This window comes from Parasteatoda tepidariorum, chromosome 4 (genome assembly GCF_043381705.1).
Source record: "Parasteatoda tepidariorum isolate YZ-2023 chromosome 4, CAS_Ptep_4.0, whole genome shotgun sequence".
Lineage (NCBI taxonomy): Eukaryota > Metazoa > Arthropoda > Arachnida > Araneae > Theridiidae > Parasteatoda > Parasteatoda tepidariorum.
In genome coordinates this window covers 81,555,230-81,578,465 of record NC_092207.1, presented here as the reverse complement: position 1 = coordinate 81,578,465, position 23,236 = coordinate 81,555,230, and the positions used below count along the sequence as shown (strand labels likewise).

The window sequence follows — 23,236 nt, the reverse complement described above, 5'->3', positions numbered from 1 at the left end:
ATTTTTTGGTCATTATTTACAAAACTATGGAATCACTAACTTAAGGAGTTAGGACTTCATAAACTTGAAGAACGGTTTGAACTTAAAAGTGTTTACTTTCGTACTCAAAATGACTTAGTAGTAAAGTTAAGTATTAAGTTAAATAGTAAAAAGTAATAAAGCTAGCAAATAGAACCATAAAAATGAAGTAAAATGATAGAAATGGCACCATAACAACAAAAGTTTAATTTCCGTAAAACTGATGTAGTTATTTTTTTCCTTCTGTAAAGAAAAATTTTTTAGAAGTTGAGCTCAAAATAATACTTGCTTTCTGCGTTGTATTTAAAACCCTTACCTTACTTTAATTCATATTTTAGGTGTTTCATCGAGAAACTCTACAGTGTTCTCATCGAGAAACTCATAGCCATTTTGTTATGTCTAGACACCATTTCAATGACTGTGGAATACGTTATTCAAAAGTTTAAGGGTAGCTTATTTCTAAGTGGGCAATATTAAAAGTCAAACACATTAATAACTTTTAATCAAATGATGTCTTAATTGAGAACTAAGATACAATTTCAATAGTTCGATAGATTAATTTTAAATACTCGAATAAATTTGGGAAAATGATATTTTAAGTTACGATATCAGACTCAAAATCTCACTTTCTCTGAAGAAATATGTTTTTTTTTCAAACTGCGGAGGTGTTGGGCCGGGATAGCCTGGTTGGTAGGGCACTGGGCCCGTGTCAAAGAGGTCGTGGGCTCGATCCCCGCTGGCTGAAGACTCCCATCGTAGTAAATGCTGACTGATATGCGTTAAATCTGTCGAGTCACAAAGTCCTTTATGTTCCCATAACAACTCATACCTCTGGAGGTACTGATCCAGGAGTTTCTTTGTCTTCTGATATTGTTCAAAATTACAAATCTACAGAATTGAACATTAGTAGTCATAAACTCAAAATTGGGTCGGCTGTTCAACGACGTTTAAAAAAAAGAAGAATGAAAAAAAGACTGAGGTACCCGCAGTACATAGGCAATATGAAATACATTTTGAGTCAGTATTTTGTATTTTACTTGAACTATTTAAACCACTTAAGATAATATTAAAATCTTAAGCATAATTTTAAAACTCCCTTATCAAAAAATAATTTCAATGTCAAAAATAATTCATTATATTTTTTTTTTTTTTTTTATTATTTCAGTAACTCGAAAAATCTTTGAATCATAACGTATTAAATTTTTTATAGTGTTTATTTCTGATTCATAATATTCAAAATTAGAACAGAAATGGTTGAATAGTTCTTAGGAAATGAAAATTTTAAAAAAATATATGACTTAGTTGAATTTTCATTAGTCAGAAATTATTCGGTCGATTTCGCACTCATTTTTCATTTCGTGATTCAAAATTCTGTAATTTTGAAATTAATTAAAAATGTGTGCCTTAGAAGTAAAAAAGGTTTTGAACATTATTAAATCAAAAAATATATAAAATAATAAATAATTTTTAAACATTTCATTTTACATTAAACATTGTATAACGTTTATAGATGTTATAAAAATTTCAGATAAACAAGTTTTACAATTAGGTCCAAAAATTTTGAAACCTCTTAATTTGCTTAAGAACTGTGGCAAAATATTCAAAAAGTGTAATTAGAATTAAAAGGTGAAGCTTTCAACCACCGTCATGCCTAAAATGTTGGGAAAGGGACCATATTTTCAAGATTACGACTATTTTCCCATATTTTGCTGGTCAAGAATTCTAGCGAGTAAGTATATCGAAAAATATTTATTTAATCAGAGGAAGAATTATTTTTATGATTTATTTAATAACTTAAAATACTTTCGGCGAGAAAAATTTAAACATAATTATGGTTATACCTTGGAACATGAAGATTGCATCTTAGCATGTGAAAATCCAATCATTAGATAAAAAGTTATTAAGGAGTTCCGTTTTTAATTTTGTGCACTGTACACTCATAATTGAGTGTTTTGCAATGAATAATATAATAATAGAAATTTGTGATTATAAATTGATGCTTAACACGCAATTATTTTCTTCTTATATCTTATTTAAGCAAAGGAAATAGAAATATAAAAATGAATGCTTACATTTCTGTTGAATCATTTTCCCACACATCATCGAATAACTAAAAAAGAAAAAAAAGGAATAAAGTCAAATAATAAGTCTATTTACACTATTATAACTAATATGTATTTACAGGTCAATACACAAGCAACATTTTAATTTATATACAAAAATTCAAAAAAAGATGAAATAAAATAAAGTAATTAAACTCACATAAATAAAATAATTTTTTAAAATATGAATTATGTGTGTAAGAAAAAGCAAAAAAATTGACTCGATGCTCTTTTCAATCATAGTCAAAAGATTTAGACAATATACGTTTGAATTTCACTTTACGCAAACAACGTTTTTCATTAATATGATGCATTTTTACCTTAATTATTCATTCCTTATACTCATAAATTAAGTATCTTCACTGTAAAAAGAAAGGACTCAGCACTAAAATTGAGTAAAAATGTGTCAAAATAGCTCTAAATGAAACAATACTAAAATTGTGTATTCAAAATTGAAACAGCATATTCTCATTTTTGGCTAAAATTTATAGTCTCAAAAGTGATATGATAAAATGTGTGTGAGAGAAATCATCCTACTACAAACCTGGAGATCCTTGGTTCGTATCCTGTCCCAACCAACGAACATCTCTCTTACACATTTCTTTGTCTTGTCACTCTTGAGGCTATGCATTTTGTTCAAAAATGAATATATGCTGTTTCAATTGGGTACTTGCACTTCAAGAGGAGGAAAATCATGGATACCAACACATGTGACCTATGACGTCAACGCCAGCGTCATCGCTTATAAGCAAAATAGCTAAGTTTCTCCACATAAGTTAGAATGTTGATTAACGTGAAGTTAATTAAATTCAGCACCGTATCGCTCATAGAATTTTTTCAAATATAATTATTTCTCGTCTACGTCTTTCACTTAATATAGATTTATTATTTGCTTACCTATTTTATTGTAACCATGATATATTTTTGCTTTGCGTACCTGGCAACTTCGATGCATAATTAGTTGCCAGTCTTCATGTTAAGAGTTACCATGTTAACAGTTGCTAGTCATGTTAAAGTTGCCAGTCTACATGCCAGTCTTCATGTTAAGAGAGAAATATATATAGTGAAAGAATTGAAATCTTGGTAAAGTAATCTTTGTGAAAGAATATAAAATGTGTCACTTAGGAGAATTGATACTTGATAGGCTTGGCTTACTCGAAATAGAATGAAAAGACCAGTTGCTAACGTAAACAATTACCCCGTTTCAACAACCAATCAGGATTGAGATACCCACACTACGTCACTTGCAGGTATCCCATTTTGAATACACGAGGTTTTTAAATTCTACCATTATTTGTTTCGTAGCTATTTTAACGCATTTTTGATCAGTCTCAGAAAACGCTTTTTAACAAAGTGATCATTTAAAATATCATTCAAGAATCATTCAAAAGAATTTTGAACAACACATTTATTAATTTACAAATTTATTATTTACAAGTCGAAATCCGTGTTTAAAAAACTATTTGGTTACATAAATTGCATGCTTATAAAATAATTCATGAATTCATTTTTTAACGGAATTGTTGTCTTTGAAAGATCAATTTTAGAAAATAAGACTAAATATGCAATATTTTGAAAGATCAGTTTCTTGTTAATTTACAAAAAACCAGCTCAGTTTTTTGATTAACAAGCCAAAACCAATTTGAATAATCTGTATGCTTACATCAACTACCAGCTTCAAGTAGAGTAACAACAACATGGGTTCATATTTTTACTCAATTGCTATTTTTGAAAGATCAGTCTTAGAAAACATACATAAATGTTTAATTTTTTGAAAGATCAATTTTCATATTATTTTTCAAAAAGCAGCTGCATCTTATTATTAACAAGTCAAAATTACCTGTAAAAAACTACCTGTTTACACAACTACAGACTTGTTGTAAAAATAGACATCATTTGTTCATACTTTGAACACAATTGCTATTTTTGAAAGCTATTTTGATTACTATTTTTGGGAAACAAAATTAAGTTTATTATTTTTCGGAAGACCAATTTCTTTGTAATTTACAAAAATCCTGTTGCCTTTTGTTAACAAGTCAAAACAATGTGTATACAACTTATTTTATTGCATAAATTATATAATATAAGAAAATAACATCATGTGATCGTTATTTTATTCATTTTCGTGCTTGAAAATCAGTTTTGGAAAATATAACAAAAACAATTTTTACCATATGCAACTATAATTTTCTTTATCTGAAATTCTTTTCTTGTGAGTGCTTTCAAATCTTAATTGCAACGATATGAGTTTGCTTTTGATATTTGGGCGTGACTCTAATTTGAACGTAACAATAAACATACGTTGGAACGTAAGCAATTAAATGACTTCAGATCTAACAATAAGAAGTGACGATATAAACCTTATTTTAAATAAATGAAAATTGTATTTTCTCAAAATGAGGTGAAAATAAATATTAAGCTATTTTCTATAACAGGAACAAATTTTTATTTTAAAGAAAGTAGAACACACCTGACGCTAAATCTAATTTAAACTAGATTTGTTTAAAACATACTGATAACAAAGCTATATTTGCTGCTTCATTATATATCACATACTTTTTAAATTTGCAAATCACATAAAAGTTTAAGCTGTGATACATAATTTTAGAAAATATGTAAGCATTTTCTTTCAATAAGTTTTAAATTAAATTTAAATTTAGAAAAAAAAAACATTTTAACATTTTCTTTTGAAAAAAAAAGGTTCCAATTTTTTTTTCTCATTTTAAAGATCAAACAAACAAGCAATCGTCGAAGTTGGCGAGCGGCAGCAAACAGGGGACTTAACCCCCTAGCATTAATATGGTAAAAATCTTGGCGAGCAAAGAACATTCTTTGGCCAAGGTAAAAATGTACTTGAGGGTGCCCCATGGCAAAATTGGCGACTTGTGCTTGGCTCCATTCCCGTTTGCGCGGAACACCGTGGTAACAAGAATGGCGGCCAAAACATAATGATATTTCAATAAAACATTAGAGAATTTCAACGAAGCATCGGCCAAAACGTTATAAAATTGCAATGAACCTAATATAAGCAAAATTAATAAAACCAATAAAATGCAAATCACAGTAGTAATGACACAATGTAGTCATTTTTAGAACCAGTAACAAATGTAACCTTACCAGCCGGTATCCAACGTAGAACTAACGAACCTCTGAAATCACATGTACCGTTGAACATTTAAAAATAACGGTATAATCTAAACAAATCAGAATCACGATTGGGTTTCAACATCGCCCAGCTTGGCAATCATCCACCATCACAACTTGACGAGAATCAAGGGACACCCTCACATATAGTCTACCCCATTAATTTGTTAATATTATCTTGCATTTCATTTTCCTCTTCCATGCTCTTCTTCATCCATACAGTTCCTCTTCAACGTAGATTATGATCAGTTTGAAAAACTTACATAGAATATCTTCTAGTCTTTATTCTATTAATATTTCTTATCATCTATTCATATTTAATAATAACAATATTATCAGCAGTACTACAGCCTAATACAAAGAGAGCTGTTAGTTGCCAAATTCCGCCATCTCTCTGGTCCCATGTAAATTTTGGAAAATGTTAGTTTTTGGTGGATTCTGAGTTTTCACGTCGATTGACATATGCCAGTCTTATCTAACTATAATTATGTACACAAGCCATCGATGATAATGTTACGAGCTAAATATTACACACCAGCATTACTTTTGATAACTTGAAATTATTTGAAACTTCGGATAAAGAAAAAACGCACATTTTAATCCGTCCTTCCTTCATTTTTGTAAATGAAGTATTACATAGGTAAAGATCATAGAAAAGTAGCATTTTCTTTAATAATTAAATCAGCTTCCTTAGGAAACCCTTAACTCAACTTTTACACCCAACTCCAAATCAATTTTTTATGAACACATAATTTTTACTTTAACCGGGTATTTTTTCCTTCGTAATATATAAATATCATATCAAGAATCCATCTGAGTAGAGAATACTGGGTAATGGTTCAGGCATTGATGCCGAAAGTATGAAATATTGACATTTCCTAAATTGCCGGTTTTTCGTTTGAAATTAAACAGAAAGCTAAAGCAATGTGAAAGACATTTAATCACTTTGCTAGTCGATTTTTGGCATTGTACACAATACCAGTCCTCCAACTTTGTTGGTAATATACCTTATTCTTTATTCATAACCTTAAATAATTTTTTATTGAAATTTATTTTAAAACTACCCAGATATTTTCCTGAGCAACTCAAAATAATATTTTCAATCACGTAAGTGGGTCAATTACTGAGCCAGGCCGTAACGAATTCCAAGGACATTCTTCTTCAAGAGAAAGTAGACCGCAGGCAAAGATGAGGCCCAAGAGGCCATACACACTTCTTTGCGCAACACGAGTTTTACAATCGGAAGTTTGTTTTCTTTTTACATAACTATTAGTTATTTGAAGAAAAAAAAGAAAACGTGAGTAATACATATGAGTTTGAAAACTGAAAACTAGAAGAAAAAACGAAATCAATTACAACACGTGGTAACATAATTACTTCAGTCGTTTTAAATTTTAGTTTCTTTTTTTTCCTTTTAATTCTAATGCAGCAAGGCGAGAATAACAAAAACATAAACAAAATTCATTCGCCAAACAAAAGATACGCAAAAAAGGACTAATAACAAGCAGACTACAAACAAACAAAACAGAACAATAAAAGACTGTATGAAAGACTGTTAAACTAAACAAAAGTTCCCTAACCCCCCAATAGCGATAGAATCTTTCTAGTGAGATGGGTACCTCTAAAGAAATCTCTCTGTAAAAGAGGATATAGAGGCAATCGTGCATGGTCGTCATTCGAAAACTTCTTCAAAAGAGGTTTGTTTAATGTTACGTCTTTTTTTTTCTTTTTTTTTTTTTTGCTAATTTATCTGGGATATTATTTTTTGGAATTTCGTTGTGGGACGGAATATGTTGCTTGACAACTGATTTTATTTTAATTTTATAACGGTTGTTGAACAGCCAACCCAATTTTGAGTTTACGACTACCAATGTTCAACTCCGTAGCCTTGTAATTTTGAACCCAATCCAGAAGGCATGGGGAAAAAATCACTTACTACTGGATCAAGTATTACTACCGGATCAAGTAGACTACTGGATTGAGTAATGGGAGAAATTTGCATTCGTGAAGGACTTTTTTGATGAAACTAACCCGCATTTGCGTTACATGGAGATGAAAACTACGAAAACCTCCGGTAAAGGAATTCTTAGCCATGATGGATAAGCATTTATCACTTAGGATATTTTTCGTCTGCATTCTTCGGCGCAAGCAGAATACAGAATTCGATTCTCAGCCATTGCTGGTATTCGAACTCGGTTCACCTAACTGGGAGGCGAGTGCTCTATTCCCTGAGCCACCATGACTCAGACAACTGATTTGGGATTTTTGTGAAGGTTAAATACAGTACGGACTGACGCAGCTTTACTGAGGCAAAAACAGGAGATTGGCTGCAATTAGTGATAGCCTGGATCAGTACAGGATCACAGAAAACTGAATATTAGTTAATTCTATCATTTGTAATCACACTTTACATTAAAATTTCCATTTAAGGAAAAATACTGTAATATAATAAATAAACTAAATATCGAAAAAAACTTCTTTTTTAAGCAGATTAAGAAGAAGATAATAATTTTATTTTTGTCTGACCTAAAACGAAAAACGCATACTGAGCATCAATTTTGAGAGACGTGGGGGTGAAAAATTGTCGGTGGGCGATAGGAGATAAATATCAAAAGTGGTGCATTTTCTGTATTAGATCCGGCAAAAACAAATCTCCTTTTTTAACCACCTCAAAAAATGTAGTTTTTTTAAAAGAAAATTAGATTGTGTCATAAAACAATCGACATTTTGATTTCAGAATTCCACCCTCACAAACATTATGTAGAGTTTAAAAAAATGCAGTTTAACTATATTATTTTTAATGGTAAAACTGTATATATATATANAAATAATAGGCTGTAAAAAAAACACTACAAAATGAAATTGTTGGCAAATCTCAACTCCCCGTTTAATTTTCGATCCCAGTTAAAAAAAAAACATTTATTGCAATTTTAGAGTCAAAAACTAATTTCCTTTTCAACAAAAAAAGGGGGGAAATTAAACAAAAAATAGATATTAAAAATATTTATAATGCTTTTTGAATGAATGTATTTTTTTTCATGTCATGTGTTTTTTGTTCTCAAAAACGTAGACAAGTCAAAGATCTATAATTTTTTGTAACAAAATATTGAAAATAACTTTTTTTTATAGTTTATTTATTTGAAAGCTTTACTTAGGTCATTCCTTATTAATAATTCTCACATATAACACAAAAATTCAAAATAATAGAAATTTATGGTACCTTTCACTTCCAGAAAAATTGATTCAGCATAAAACCATTATATCATACCTGCCAACTTTTAATCCCTTCCATTAGCATTTTTCCCAGTGGCATTAAAATGAAATTAAAACTTCAATTTTAAGCAAACAAATACGTTGCATTTGAAAAAACTTAAATTGACAACCATAATAGTAACGCATATTAATATGTGTGCTTAATTTTTGTAAGAATAGTGGTGATCAAAATCATTTAAATATTAAGTTTATAAAAGAAAAAATAGTATATATTTACTACCACTTTAAATATGAAAATAAAATCTTCCGGAAAATCCGGAAGAGTTGGCAGGTATGTTATATGGGTAATTTTAACCATAATACGGTGCAAATTTGCAGCAAACCTGGTTAGACATTCAATTTAGCAGTGCTTCGTTCAAGTTAAATCACTTTTTCATGTAATCACGTTTTAAAAGTATTAATTTTTCTATATTTTATAACCGTAGTTAAACAGTCGACCCAATTTTGGGTTTACGACTACTAATGTTCAACTTCGTAGCCTTGCTATTTTAAACCAAATCCAGAAGACAAGGGAAGTCTCCTGGATCAAATATTGCGAGAAATTTGCTTTCGTGGTGGACTTTCTTATGGAACTAACCCTCATTTTCGTTACATAGAGAGGAAAACCACGACCACGGTTTTCCTGACGGCAGGAGGACTGTAACGCGTCAACTGTCTACCACTGAAGATATTTTACGGCAGCACTGTGGTTGGTGAGAGCCGGGTGCGGAAATCGTATCAACCTGCTATCGCTGGGATTCGAACCCATTTTACATCATTGGAAGGCGAACGCTCTTGCACTATAATACGATTCGTCTTGGCAACGTATTGTGGTTTCAGGAAATTTGAACGATATTATATGAAGATCAAAAGGGAAGAATGCCATCGATTGCATTTTAAGGATGACTAAGTATTGATGAATCAGTAATGTGGAAAATCGGTTTTATGACCTGCATAAATGACACCTTCCGAAAAAAGAAATTGGCTTCTCTATCTGTTAAGCCTTTAAGGCTGCTTAAAGGTGTGAAAAACAATATTAATAAGTCATCAGTAAAGATAACACAAGTTTAAATCGTCCCCAAAAGAAAACTCTACGACACTAGTGTCCCCATAAAGGCTGCTAAAGATCAAGATTTACAGCTCTTGAAAAACTTTTTCGAGAAATCTGAGACAACGAGAATTTTATGAACTAATAAGAGTACAATGAGGGAATATATAATGGAAGAAGACAGCAATAATAGTGAGAAACAATTGATAGGGGTGGAATTTTGAGAAAAGAAACGGTACTTAACTAAACCCGATTCTCAAAATTTATTTTTTTCAACATCAAAAATTATAAGTTTTGATTTGAAATTTTTAGGGGGTGTCAGTAAATATTTGTAGCATCAGTGCATAGTTTTGCGATTTCAGTCGTATACTTGCTCCCAAAATCTCTTAAAACTTGAAAAAAAATTTTTATTATTATTATTATCAGAATCAGTTTTTATGGACATGAAACCCTTGATCTTCATGTATGATTCAATATGCTAACGATGTATAAAAGCACAAAAATTTAAATCAAAAAGCTTTTTGCCCTTTATTTAATGCAACTCTTTTATATAAATCTTTGTTTAAAAGTTATTATTTATATTATCTTAAACAAACAAAGTAAAATGAATAATTTATGCCATAATATTCAGCCTGATGACCTTTTGTCGAAATGTTTTCAGCCTTTTTTTAATATAGTATCACACAAATTAAGATCAAGGCAAGTTTTCTTATCACACAGTAGATTGACCCATTTTTATAGGTATATTTTTCATACAATCATTACATAATGATTACAAGGTTTTGAAGATTTTTTTTTTACTATGACCGCGCATCGTTCGTATGACCTGCACTTGAAACTGAACAACTCTGGTGAGTCAGGCTAAAGGGTGAAGGTAAGGAAACGTGGATCGTTTGGTTATGTTTGTTTTCATTATCGTTTCGTTTTTAGTTGTTTAACAAGTGACGTAATCGACTGTCATGAATTGAATATCTATTTTGTGCAACATAATGTGGGTCAATAATTATAAATTTGTGACTTTTTCTTCTTCTTCTTTTGATGTAAAAACTGTTGCAATTAAATTTGTTCTTTATGTTTTGATAATAAGGAATTACATTTTAAATCTATTAGTTAAATAGAGTCTGTGTCAATTTACGTCTATTAAATAACATAGCTATTACAGTTTTGCTCTTGTTTGTTTTAGAGGTTGAAAATTTCTGAATTTATGGAAAAATAATATTTAAGAATTGCAGCTTGTAATTAAATTAAAATTTTTATGATCCAAATTTATTATTTAAAAACTATTGATAACAGTTAAAAATGTTTAAACTTTTTAATGTTAAATGTTATTTTAAATGTTTTCAACGTTGACGAAATATTAAATTTTAACTTAATTAATATAACATTTTTGATAATTTTACTTTACGTAATTACTTATTTTTACGTAAGAATAATTACTATTTATTTACGCGTTTTAATTTCCCATACAAAGATTCTTCACAGAAATTGTTAGAAATCAGATGAAACTTATCAAGAGCTTTCTTTTGCCTGCTTTGTCTTACTTTTACCTTTAATTGTTTATTTCATTTTTTTTTCTTTCTCTTTTTTTAAATTTTAATCATAATTAGTTTACAATTAATAGTTGGATTTTAATGGAAATCTCGTATCATATTGAGCCATAGAATAATGCAAATTTTTTGCAACCTTGATAGGGTACAAAATTGTACCCTGTTATCGGTTCAACGGTAACGTAAGCGAGCCTCAATTTAATTCCTTATTTCGGTTACAGTGTAACTGCAAAATATTATGCAAAATAAACCATTTTTAAAAAAAAAAACATTATTTTTTTATACATTGACATTGTTTACTCTTCGCTGAAATAAATTAATTTACTTTCTAATACTGGCAAAAGTAACATTGTGATATTTTTTAGTTTTAGTATTCATGGTTGTTAAAAGTTCAATGTTTTCTTAAACGATTTAAAAATTCTTTTTTATACCTTTTTTTGTTCTTTTTTATGACTTTCTAATAAATAGATAGCCTACTAATATTTTTAAGTCATAGAATTCGAAATCATTTTTTCAGAAACGCAATTGCAAGGTGGCTTTAATAACGAACGCAGAATTGTAGAAATTTCTACATTGTAGTAGAAAAATAGAACGAATGTAAAAATTGAACAGTTATGTTTAAAAAAGGATGGACACCATTAGGTTTAGCGGTGTAACTAAGAACGTTTTGGAGGACTTTTTGATACATTTGTGCACTTTGCAGTTGTTATAGATTTTAAAACATTTTGGAGATCATTTGCATTAGGCAAGCAATTGATGTTGACAAATGACTAAAGGACGCACTTTCGAGTTTTAATGAATTACTTAACTTTGCAGGTAGTTTTCAATCACATAAATTATCTAATCAGAACCGTGGTGGCTCAGGAGATAGAGCGTTCGTCTTCCAATGGCGTGAACCGGGTTCGAATCCGTCGGCTGGTCGATACGAATTCCGCACACAGTTCGCACTGACCACTGTGCTGATGTAAAATAACCTCAGTGGTAGATGGATCATGGGTTAGAGTCACCGTCTAACCGTGGAAGGTTTTCGTGATTTTCCTTTCTATGTAACGCAAGTGCGTTTTAGATCCATCAAAAAGTCCTCCACGAAGGAAAATTTCTCCCAATATTTGATCCAAGAGTTCCCTTGTCTTCTGGATTAATTTTAAAGTTACAAGGCTACGGAGTTGAACATAGGTAGACGTAAACTCAAAATTGGGTCAGCTGCTCAACGAGGGTTATAAAATAAAATTATCTAATCATCTTTAACTCACACTGTGTTACAAATAAACAAATATCCGCCGATTTCGGAACTGAATAGCTAACACAGCATCTATGTTTAATATTTTCCGGGTTGAAGACTCGACTTCCGAGCTTGCGAAATTTACTGACACAGTTTCCAAGCATAATATTTTTTATGGCATAAAACGAACAAAGCCATCTTTCTTCTTTGAGAGCATAAAAAAAGGAAGTAAAAGCACAGTATTAATCCAGTTTAACATTCACCCGTCCAAAAAAGCGAACATCTTGGAAGGAAAAAGAAAAGACTAAAGAAAAAACTAAGCATCTGACAGCCTCAACATTCGACTGAAACCCATTTAAAACTATCTTGGTTTTTTTCTTTTTTCTTTTCCTTTTTACTCTAAAACGAAACAAGGAAGAGAAAATGCGTAACCTTGACATAGAGAATCACTGAACTGATAAGTAACCTACGAATATTTCATTTTATTTCCTTATCTTTTATTTATTTAATTTTCAAATGCAAAATCATCTCACGCGTTAAAATATTATAAAAACAAATTTAAAATTAAATCTTGTAAAAGCAATCAGAAAAGTCAACAAAAAGAATGCATGAAAAATGTTTTCATATTACAAATACACTGGTGGACAAAATTAAGAGATGGAAGACATATTCCCAAATATCTCATAAAATACTGAATATAAATAAATGAAATTTGGTATGGATATAGCTTATTCCATGATAATAAAGTATGCAAAACAAAAATGAAAGTGCCATTCACTGGTAAGACCTATTGCCAATAAGTCCAATGTAGTCTGAACTTAAGGATAAAAGATGACAATAAAAGTGGGCTTGTACAGTGTGTGTTGCCTCTAGTATGGTGTATGGTCACCCCTGACAGACAGACAGCATGCACAACGAGTATGTATGCTGGTAATAAGGGAGTTAAGGAGGACTTGTGGAAGACCCTCCCATTCTTTCACCAGAGCAATTTTTAACTCCAGAATGGTTCGGGGGGGTGGCGCATCGCAATAGCTCTCCCAAGAGCATCCCAAGCATGTTCAATAGGATTCAGGTCAAGGGATTTGGCTGGCCAATCCATCCATTGAATATCCTCGCTTTCCAGATACACCTCAATCATGAGAGCCCTATGTGGTCGCGCATTGTTGTCCATAAAAATGAACTCAGGGCCAACAGCGCCCCTGAAAAGACGCACATAGGGCTCTAGGATCTCCTACCTGTACCTCGGGGCATTCACGGAACCATTGTCAAACACATGGAGCGGTGTGCGGGTATCTTGCATGATCCCTGCCCAAACCATGAGTTCTCCACCAGCATAATGGTCCCTTTCGATAATGTTGCTGGGATGGTATCGGGATCCAGGTTCCCTCCATATCAATAACCGTCCAGAATCAGGTTGTAGACTGAATCTGGACTCATCGGTGAAGAGCACATTAGCCCATTGAAGCTGTGTCCAATTCTGATGTTGTCTTAATTTTGTCCACCAGTGTATTTAATTTTCAAATGCCAAATCATCTCATGCGTTATATTATAAAACAAATTTAAAATTAAATCTTGTAAAAGCAATCAGAAAAGGCAACAAAAAGAATATTTGAAAAAAATTATCATACTACTAATATTTTGCAGCTTTTATTTTAATTAAACAACACACAGTTCTTTAATTTTAAAACAATTGCACCGTAATTTTGTATTTATTTTATATTTTCGGCTGTTTCATCAAATTCATTCTATCACAACGCATTTTTAAAAACATATGTATTGTCTGAATTATTAATTTATATAATTAAAAAAAATTGTCACTTAATCAACTTTAAAGCAGCAACCTAATATTGAAATTTATATCTGGAAAATCTTAAAACATTTACATTTATTGTAACATTTACATTATTCGTAAGTAATCCAATCAACATATTAGAAAATCGGCATATCAAAGCATCAGAGAATCATTAAATAAGCGTACTAATGAATAGATGAATCAGAGGATCGGAGAATCATTGGAAGGGCATATTAGTGAATGGGCGAATCAGTGAATCGGAGAATTGAGTGAATGGGCGAATCATTTAAGAAACAACATTTTTCATTGCGCAATAGAAAATGACAAACTTTTTAAAAATAATGCAATTAAGAATAACCTCGTAACTTTCAGGGTTGATATATTATCTCCCACTTTTATCAAAGAAAAAAATATAACATCAAAAATAAATTAATCAGCTTAAAGGAGTGTAACGATGCGTATTTAGTTTCGCGTTGCTTTACTATAAAGTAATTTATGCATATCAGTTTATATACACCCCTATTTGATTATCGAAGTTCGGAATTTAATCATTATTAACCATATTAGTTATAGTATGTTAGAAATTAGCATAAGTTTAAAATATTTGGCACATATCTGGAAGGCACTCGAAGTACTTATTGAATAAAACAATATTTTCCTCCTAAAGTAAACAGAAGATTTTTAACTAAAATTATAATTGTGAAGTTCCCCCCCCCCTTCAAAATCAAACAAATTCAAAATAAGTTTGAACGTTAGCTGCAGTTAAAAATTGTGAACAAATAAGATCACGTGCTCCAAAATTGTGAAGAAGTTAAACCAAAATGTTCATATGTTAAACTACGGAATTTTAAATGTGAGCACTAAATAATAAAACTTAGGAAAAATACGTGCGGATGAAACAGCAATCGCGTTGAAAAACGAACCATTTCGAATGAACAATTTGACTCTTTTTCCTTTTTTAAATAGAAGGCATGAATAAGGTGAAGAAAAAAAAAGACTAGTTGTCATGACAAAGTGAGCGAAGTGACAAAAATGCTAACAGAAAAAAAATTTTTCACGCATAATGAGCAACGGAGCAAGAAGTTGGAACAGAATTTTATGTTTAGAAAAAAAGACTTTGATGGACAAATTACAAAGCAAACATAAATGAATACTGTTTCTCAACACAGGTAATGGAGAAACATTTTTCGTTGCTTTTTACATTTTCGTTGCTTTTTTTTTTCTTCTTTACCATTTTTCTATTTACATTTTTAGAGAACAATTTTAAACTCTTTTTTTTTTCTTCATTATTTTCTATAACACAGTTGTCTGAATAATTCTAAGATTTGTAGAAGTAAATTCTTAATTATTAACGTTAAATGAAGTAATAAGCATAGGCAAATCGTCGCTGGGCACACGGGGCCCTAAAAATTTTCGTAAATTCAATTTTATTAAAGTTTTTTAAAACCTCATTAAAAAAATTTTTACACCGTTATTTAAGTCTATATTTAGAAAAGAAGTTTAAAGCACAAATTAACATATTTTAACGATCTGCAGTAAAACTTTATATTTTGGCCCATATACACTTGAGCAATTTTTTTTTCGTATGAAACACTCGCTTGGCACTCTTCAGTTTTGATTCTAAGTAGATAAACAATGGAACTTCTAAAGTCGAATTGTTACTTGGCCCAGAAAATCGCAAAACTTTTTCATTGCGAAACCGATAGCAAGTAGAATTTTAACCCACCCATGACCCCTGTTGGAAAGCTTATACATATAATAGTTAATAGAGCCAATAACAACATCGAAAAATTCTGACGAATCCTTGTAATTTTTATTCCATTTTAAAAGAAAAAAAAAGCATTGTAATATTTCGTGATCAAGTCACTTGTGCCATTTGTTAATGATCACCCCTATTAAATATCTCGACACAAAAAGGAAAGATTTAAAGCAATTTATTAAACTTCTATGCATCATTAGTCAAAGTATAAGCCTAAGTAAAATATGATGCAATACAGAAAACAATTGCAAGTGCATAGAAAGAAATCGAATTGTTTTTTCATTGTATTTACTTTTTAATAAAGAGAATTACTGTTATTAAGTGCAGCGCTAGCGAAGCTTAATGTTTCAAGAGTTACCTCAAAAAGCAATCATCATCTCGTCAAACAAATTTCTCGTTATTGCAGTTTACCTGCATTTCGTTAAAAATTAAAATTACTCTAACTATTGCGAAAACCTCGTGGGAATTATTTTGTTTATTCTTCTTGTCAGAGAATTACAAAATTTAGCAGATACATTAATAATAAAACTGTTACCCTTAACGCCATATCATTACTCATTCATAAGGAATATAATGCGGAAAATATGAGAGAATTTTCCTTTCTCTCATATTTTATGCGGAAAAATTATTTTTGGCAATCATTCCAAATGTTAATTTTCTTAAGCTTTAAAATGAGTAACAGTAAAGTGAATTTCATGAAGTAAATGAATGAATTTCTTGAAAAGTGAAATTTTCATTTATTTTTTACTTTACTTCAAATTTGATTTATAATGCGTGTTGTTAACCGATATTACTGTTAAATTAAGGAAAAATAACGTAATAAGTACAAATAATACAAATTCGTAAATAAAATAATGATTTTAGTCCTTAAGCACCTTTGTCAGAGGTACTTTTTTTTAATATTGAAATGATGAAAGTACTTTTGCACAGTACCAAAGCAAACGTCTGCTTTATGAACCTGTTCATGAAGCAGATGACGTCATAGACAATGTTTAAGAATAAAATTCTCCTTAATTATAATAAAAAAAGAGTACAAAAAAGTTTCGTAATGAAGTAACGATGATTAATAAAAAAGTTAAAATAACTTCATTATGTTTACGTTAAACATTAGTAATAACGTTTAATAATAATAATAATAAACGCAATAAACACAAATGCTAAAGTACTATAAGTAAAGTACTATACTAAAGTTACTATGCTTAAGTACTTTCATCATTTCGGAATTAAAACTACGTGAACCTAATTTATAAAACAAAAGATTTAGTAAGAAATTTAAAATAACTTCGTAATGATAAAATCAAAACGTAATAAACACGATTTTAAAGATTTATAAAGCAGGCAACATACACAAAAGTACCTTGTTGTAAGTTGTTACACAAAAGTACCTTCATCATTGCAGTACTATACAATAATATGAAAACAGTGATCTACTTAATACACCTGTTCATTTGTGCTCATAACAGTGCTTAATGTGTTGTTTTTAATTAAGTTACTTTTTGCTTCATTTATAATTTGTCTACATTATAATAAACAAGCTTCTTACGTTTCGATATTATCTAGAAATATAATACCTTAGCTATCGTTTTTTTAATAAACTTGTCTTATATTTTAGTTACATTTTACTACCAGCACAATCTTAATTCTACCTATTTGGATATTATTGCAATGCACAAAATCTTTACTTTTCAAATATACTTTTGGGTATTATTGCAATGTACAATGAGCAAAAGAAACGGAACACTTTCAGTAACTTTTGATCCAATGATCGTATACTAACGTTCTAGGACTCAATAATAGTTCAAGGAAGTAACCTCAAATATGCTAATTAATTAATTTAGACGATATTTTAATGTTAAGAAATCAGACACAAAAACGTACTTTCTGTGAATAAACATACATCTCTTTCGACAGATTTAGATTTCTATCCCCCAAAATAGATTATGTTAAGAAAGGATAGACACAATTTGGCAAATATGTTTTCGATAATTTGGTCAAAGAGCGGTCCAAAGTTTGGACCCTTAATGTTAATATAAAAATTTTTATTCAACGATATCATGCAAAAAAAAAGCTTTTAGTAAATATTTATTATTTTTTTATTATTATTTTATTTCACAACAGTTGTAAACATTTTGAATTGCAAGGTATACAATTTTTTACATCATTTTAAAGAATGTTATTTTACATGACAATAGTCAAAATTTGAGCGAAATCAATCTAATAGTTTCTTAGAAATCGAATTTTTAAATAAGAGACTTTTTTACACTTTAATTTAAATGATTGAATACATTTTCTAAGTAATTTTTAAAATTCTCTTTAGTTTGTTACTAACCCGAGAATCTATTTTCATTTTAATACAAACCGTAATTTAAAATCTTCGTAAGTATATTTTGAAAATAATTTATGAAGCAAAAGTCGAAGGGAAACTATTTTTGAGCGTTTTTTGTTTTTATTGTTGTAAATAACTGATATTGATAAAAAAAATTGTAGTTTAATAAATTAATTATAAAACTCGCATATTATCATTCGAATTGTCTCTATTTTTTCTAAACTTATGAAAGAGGAAATATTTTTTTAACGACAAAAACAGTAGGTGACCGATGAAAAAAATTTTCACCACTACTGAGTTATTACAACTTCAATATTTGTACTTCCTGCTTTTAAAAGAGAGGCCTCCTGTTAAAATGAAAGTTCTAACAGTCTTGACAAGATCGATGACCCCTTTAAAAGTGCAGTAGGAGCTGGTCTAGAATAATATATATATTCGTGAGAGAGTATTTTTAAACTAAGGTTGTAAAATTATTCTAGTTTTATAGCAGGCCGCCTGATTTTTTTAATTAGTTTCTCTAATGACCTTACTAAATTCTGAATGTTTGTATACTTATTAACTACCTTTTTATAGGTATTAATTTTTCAAAAAATGTTTAAGTGAAATCTTATTTCTTTCTACAACTATGATAAAATACATCGCGAGTTAAAATTTTAGCCTTAGGCAGTACACCAACGCCACTTCCTACTCGACTTAGCTTTATAATAATTATAGAGTTTAAAGGATTTTGTGATAAAAACACAGCGGCCATTTCCTTTTTCTTTTTTTTTAAACAATTTTTAAATAAAATTTATCCCTTTCAAAATGCTAAGAAAATAATTTTACTCTTTATTTGTTTTTTTAATCTCCCATAGAGCCCCCTAATTACGTAATAATCTAATTGCGTAATAATCTCCCATAATTGGGTATCAATTGATAAAACACTGACCTCTGCCATTATGAACGACCCGGATTCTATACCCCACGGTGGTTCGGTGACTTAAAAATCCCTCAGCTTTCAGATACAAAGGTACCAGCAAATTTTGTGAAGTAAAAGAGGCCGGTGCGCATTGCTTAGCACATTACACTCTTTTCCGAATAGCTTTCACGAAACTGCGAAGTCTTAACCCTTTGACGAAGATGGGACATTTCCTTTTACATATTTTTTCTGACTCTCTAATTACAAGTAAAAATATATTTTGGCAATTTTTGATTATAAAAAAAATCTAATAGTTAAAATTTGAAAAATTATTGTTTGGAAGTGAGCTGTGTTTGGAGGATTTTACTTTTAACGGTGTTTCATGCTGTATTTCATAACCATAAATTATTAATGTGCTAAATATAATATTTTACACTTATTTTGAGCTAAAATAACACAAAATAATGGAAAAAGTTTGAAAAATATGTTTAATAAGAATTCTGCGTCAAAGGGTCTACCCCCATGCAACCCGTACCCGGCAACTAGCTTCCGAAGTCATCATAAACAATAACATAGTAAACAATTTATTAAATCATCATAAATAATTTATCAATGATATCAAATAATGCATTTCTTCTCTTTTGTCATAAAAATTTGTTTTTTAGGGAAATCAGAATATTTAGATTGATCTTGTTTTCGAAGACAATTTTGAGAAAAATGCCTATTTTGTTGGAACATTTGATTAAAGTTTTCTAGAAAAATATTTGTTCGAGAATCATATTGTGCACACCGATAATGAGTTAGAATATAATTGGAACAACTCAGGAACAGTTTTATGCAAAATTGCTTGCATGTTTGCAGATTGTAGCAATAATAATAGTAATACTAATCACATCCCTGTATTTTCTTTGTTAATCATTAAAAAAAAGACAGATTTCTCCATATGTTTCCATTTTTGTTTTCTTCAAAAACCTATTACTTAAATTTAAGTTTTATCTGTATTAGAAAACCATTGAGCAGCTGCTGATTCTAAAAAATAAGATAATGAATTATTCGAAATGATATATTAGATATGAATTATAAGGTAATGAATAATTAGATATGGATTATTAGATAATGAATAATTAGATAATGATGTGAAGAAATTAAATTTTGAAAAATTTCATTTATTCATATGATTATCTAATTATTTTTGAAAACCACATGAAGGAAAATACTACCTTGGATCTCATTAAAACTTATTATTGGTTCCAATTTAAAAGCTATCAAACATGCAGTACATAATTCCATTTCGCGTTCCAAAAATATTAGTATGAAACATTTATTGCAGCATAAAAAGTTTTAAAAAAGCCACCAAAACCATTTTGATTATAAATATAAATTTACATAGATAAATGTTTGGTTGACGGTGAAAGTTTCTTTTGAAACGTCAAAATGTCATCTTTTTGGCGATAGGAATAAAAAAAAGTTATTAAAACCGACTGAAAAAATTCCAAATATCAATAATGTCGAATTTTAGAGCTAATAGTTGCTAATATATGATCTGATAATTACGAGATAAGCCCTCAGGGAAACTGCTCTCAGTTAGGTAGAGGGCTCATTTCGTAATTGCCAGGTAGTAGTAAAATTTTTTTTTTACGAAAAACTTTGATCTTCATTTTAACAGTGAACATTTTTATGGAATGTTTTAACATTTAGAGCAATTTTCATGAGAAACAACGGTATTCATCTATAGTAAAGGAATTTAAAAATATACTTGAAATTAACTTCCATTGATTGAAATTATTATATATATTTTTTAAACCTCGAACATTTAAGAGTCACATAAACAAAATCGCGGATATTTACTCCAATAATAACTCATTTTTAATACCTTTAATTTTCACCTAATGGGTTTGCTGGTGACTAAAGTGATTTTCTCTGCAAGGAAAGTTAAAAATAAAATAAAGATTAAAAGAGAGACCCATTGGACATCGCTCGTCCGAATAGCAAAAGGAAAAAAGACGCCTCCACGGTGCGTGAAATAGCGTGGATCAATTTCGATATTCTAAATAAACTTCCACTGAGGGATTTGCACTCTAAATAGCAACTTCAGAAGAAACATGAAAAATACACATCAGGCGAAAAACAACTCAGCACGAGGCAGCGATTCGTATCGGCCTAGATTTTGTTGGAAGAGACTGTTGTGCCATTTGTTGAAAGTAATGAAGAGAGAGGGTCTATGGAGGGTTTATTGCACTTGTGCAAATTGTGGAGTTATGTAAAAGGTCACAGCAGTCTAAGTGAAAAGACGAATGCAATCAATGTAGCATCTCTAATTTGAAATATTTTATTTTAGAAGGAATTAAAGTGGGCCAATCTTTTATGAAGTCTTAATTAGAATCTTAATGATTCCTAGTATGAAGTGTTATTACGAATAATGACTTCTAATTTAAAGTTCGAAATAGAAATTTCCAAAATGGCTTTTTTGAACATTAAAACCATGATTTTCAATAATTCAAGTGTATTGGTAATACCTATCGATATAATATTTTCTTAAATAGTTTTATCTCCATTTTTGTTTGTTTTCAATCAAAGTTCTTTTAATTTTTGCAACAATAATATATCTAAAATAGCTTAATTACCGTTTTAGTTTGTTTTCAAACGATTTTTTTTTTAATTTTGTATTAATATTATTATTATTATTATTAATTTTATAAAACTTTAACATTTTTATTTTTATTATACGTTTAAAAAAACAATGTCTTTCAAGGTCGGATATTTTTCAAAATTCAGAATTCGCTTGGATGTATAAAATTAGTTGCCTTGGGCGGTTAGCAGGCTTAGTCCATCAGTTGATGAAGGATTTATCGAATAGTTTATTTCTTATGATTATCTACACTCACTAAATAAAGTTTATTTAAAAAAAACTATCTTCATTTTAACATTAATGATTCGAATATTTAATATGCTAGTATAATAATTTTTCAAGAACAGAAAATAAAACAAATAGAATTTAACCTCAGCAAGGGTCTTAAAATCCAACATTATGGTATAATTATTTTAAACAAAATAAAACAAAACAATCTGCATTTAAACACTAACAGTAGTCTTAATCTTCAATACTCTTGTATAATCATTTTTCCAAAATAAAAAACAAAAATCATCCGATTTCAAACTTTAACGATTGTCCATCTATTAAACATAATGAATTAGCATTTTTAAATAATAAAAAAAATAATCCGCCTCTACGCTCCAATAATGATTCCGGAATTATCGCTTTTAAACAATAAAGAATTAAAACATTTGACTACAAACTCCATGGATGCTTCTAACATTCCAGATCTCGGTATTATCATTTTTAAGCAATGTTAAACAATAATATGTGCTTTTAAATTAGAAAATTGTTGAAATACTCAGTAATTTAGTATTAGAATTTTTAAACAATGAAAATTGATTTTGTCAACAATGGTCTAACATAAAGAATATCCAAACCGACTATTTTGTAATTAGAAATTCGAGTGAAATATACGAAAATCGAACATTCATGTGCAAAAATTCAGAACCAGATTTTACTTTTTTTTTTTACTTCGTTAAGAATTACGGTGAAACTATAGAACAACACATATTCATTATTTATATCCTCCGTAGAGAAGACATGAACTAAAACCATTACTTTACTAAGCTAGCTGCAGCTAAATGCAGGTTCTTCGTACGGGGTGGAAAAATTTAAACAATAAATTGGTATTCATCAACACTATTACGAAATTATCTTCAAAATTGAAAGACATATACCAAAACAATCAATAAAGCTAAAATAATTCCAATTTTTTTTTTTTAATTTATTATTATATGTTGCCCATCCCAGTGGTTTTCCGTTAACAGAATTAACAAAACACGTTTTAAGTAGTTCATCCCATCAAAATAGCGATTAACTGTATTCAGTAACATTTGATATAAGAAAACTCATGGTATTTGACATTTACCACAATCTAGCAATTTTTTTTTCGATATTTATTCCTTTCGAGGGAGCTGCAAGAAACTTAAAACTGCCTAAAATTGGTGAAGTTTCAGTAGGCACCAACTCTACCAATATAATACTTTGTACCTATATTAATATATTTGAAGCTTTTTAAAAAAACTGCACCA

The 23,236-nt window shown here is 29.7% G+C and overlaps 1 protein-coding gene across 1 annotated transcript in view; it reads right to left on the bottom strand.

Moving 5' to 3' along the window:
- The window catches only part of LOC107450847 (tetratricopeptide repeat protein 39B-like), a 46,883-nt gene extending 44,748 nt beyond the window's left edge, over positions 1–2,135 (bottom strand). The window contains exon 1 of the mRNA XM_071180122.1: positions 2,091–2,135. The gene's annotated coding sequence lies outside the window, so the exon portion shown is untranslated. The remainder of the gene's footprint in view (positions 1–2,090) is intronic.
- Between the last annotated feature and the right edge of the window lie 21,101 nt (positions 2,136–23,236).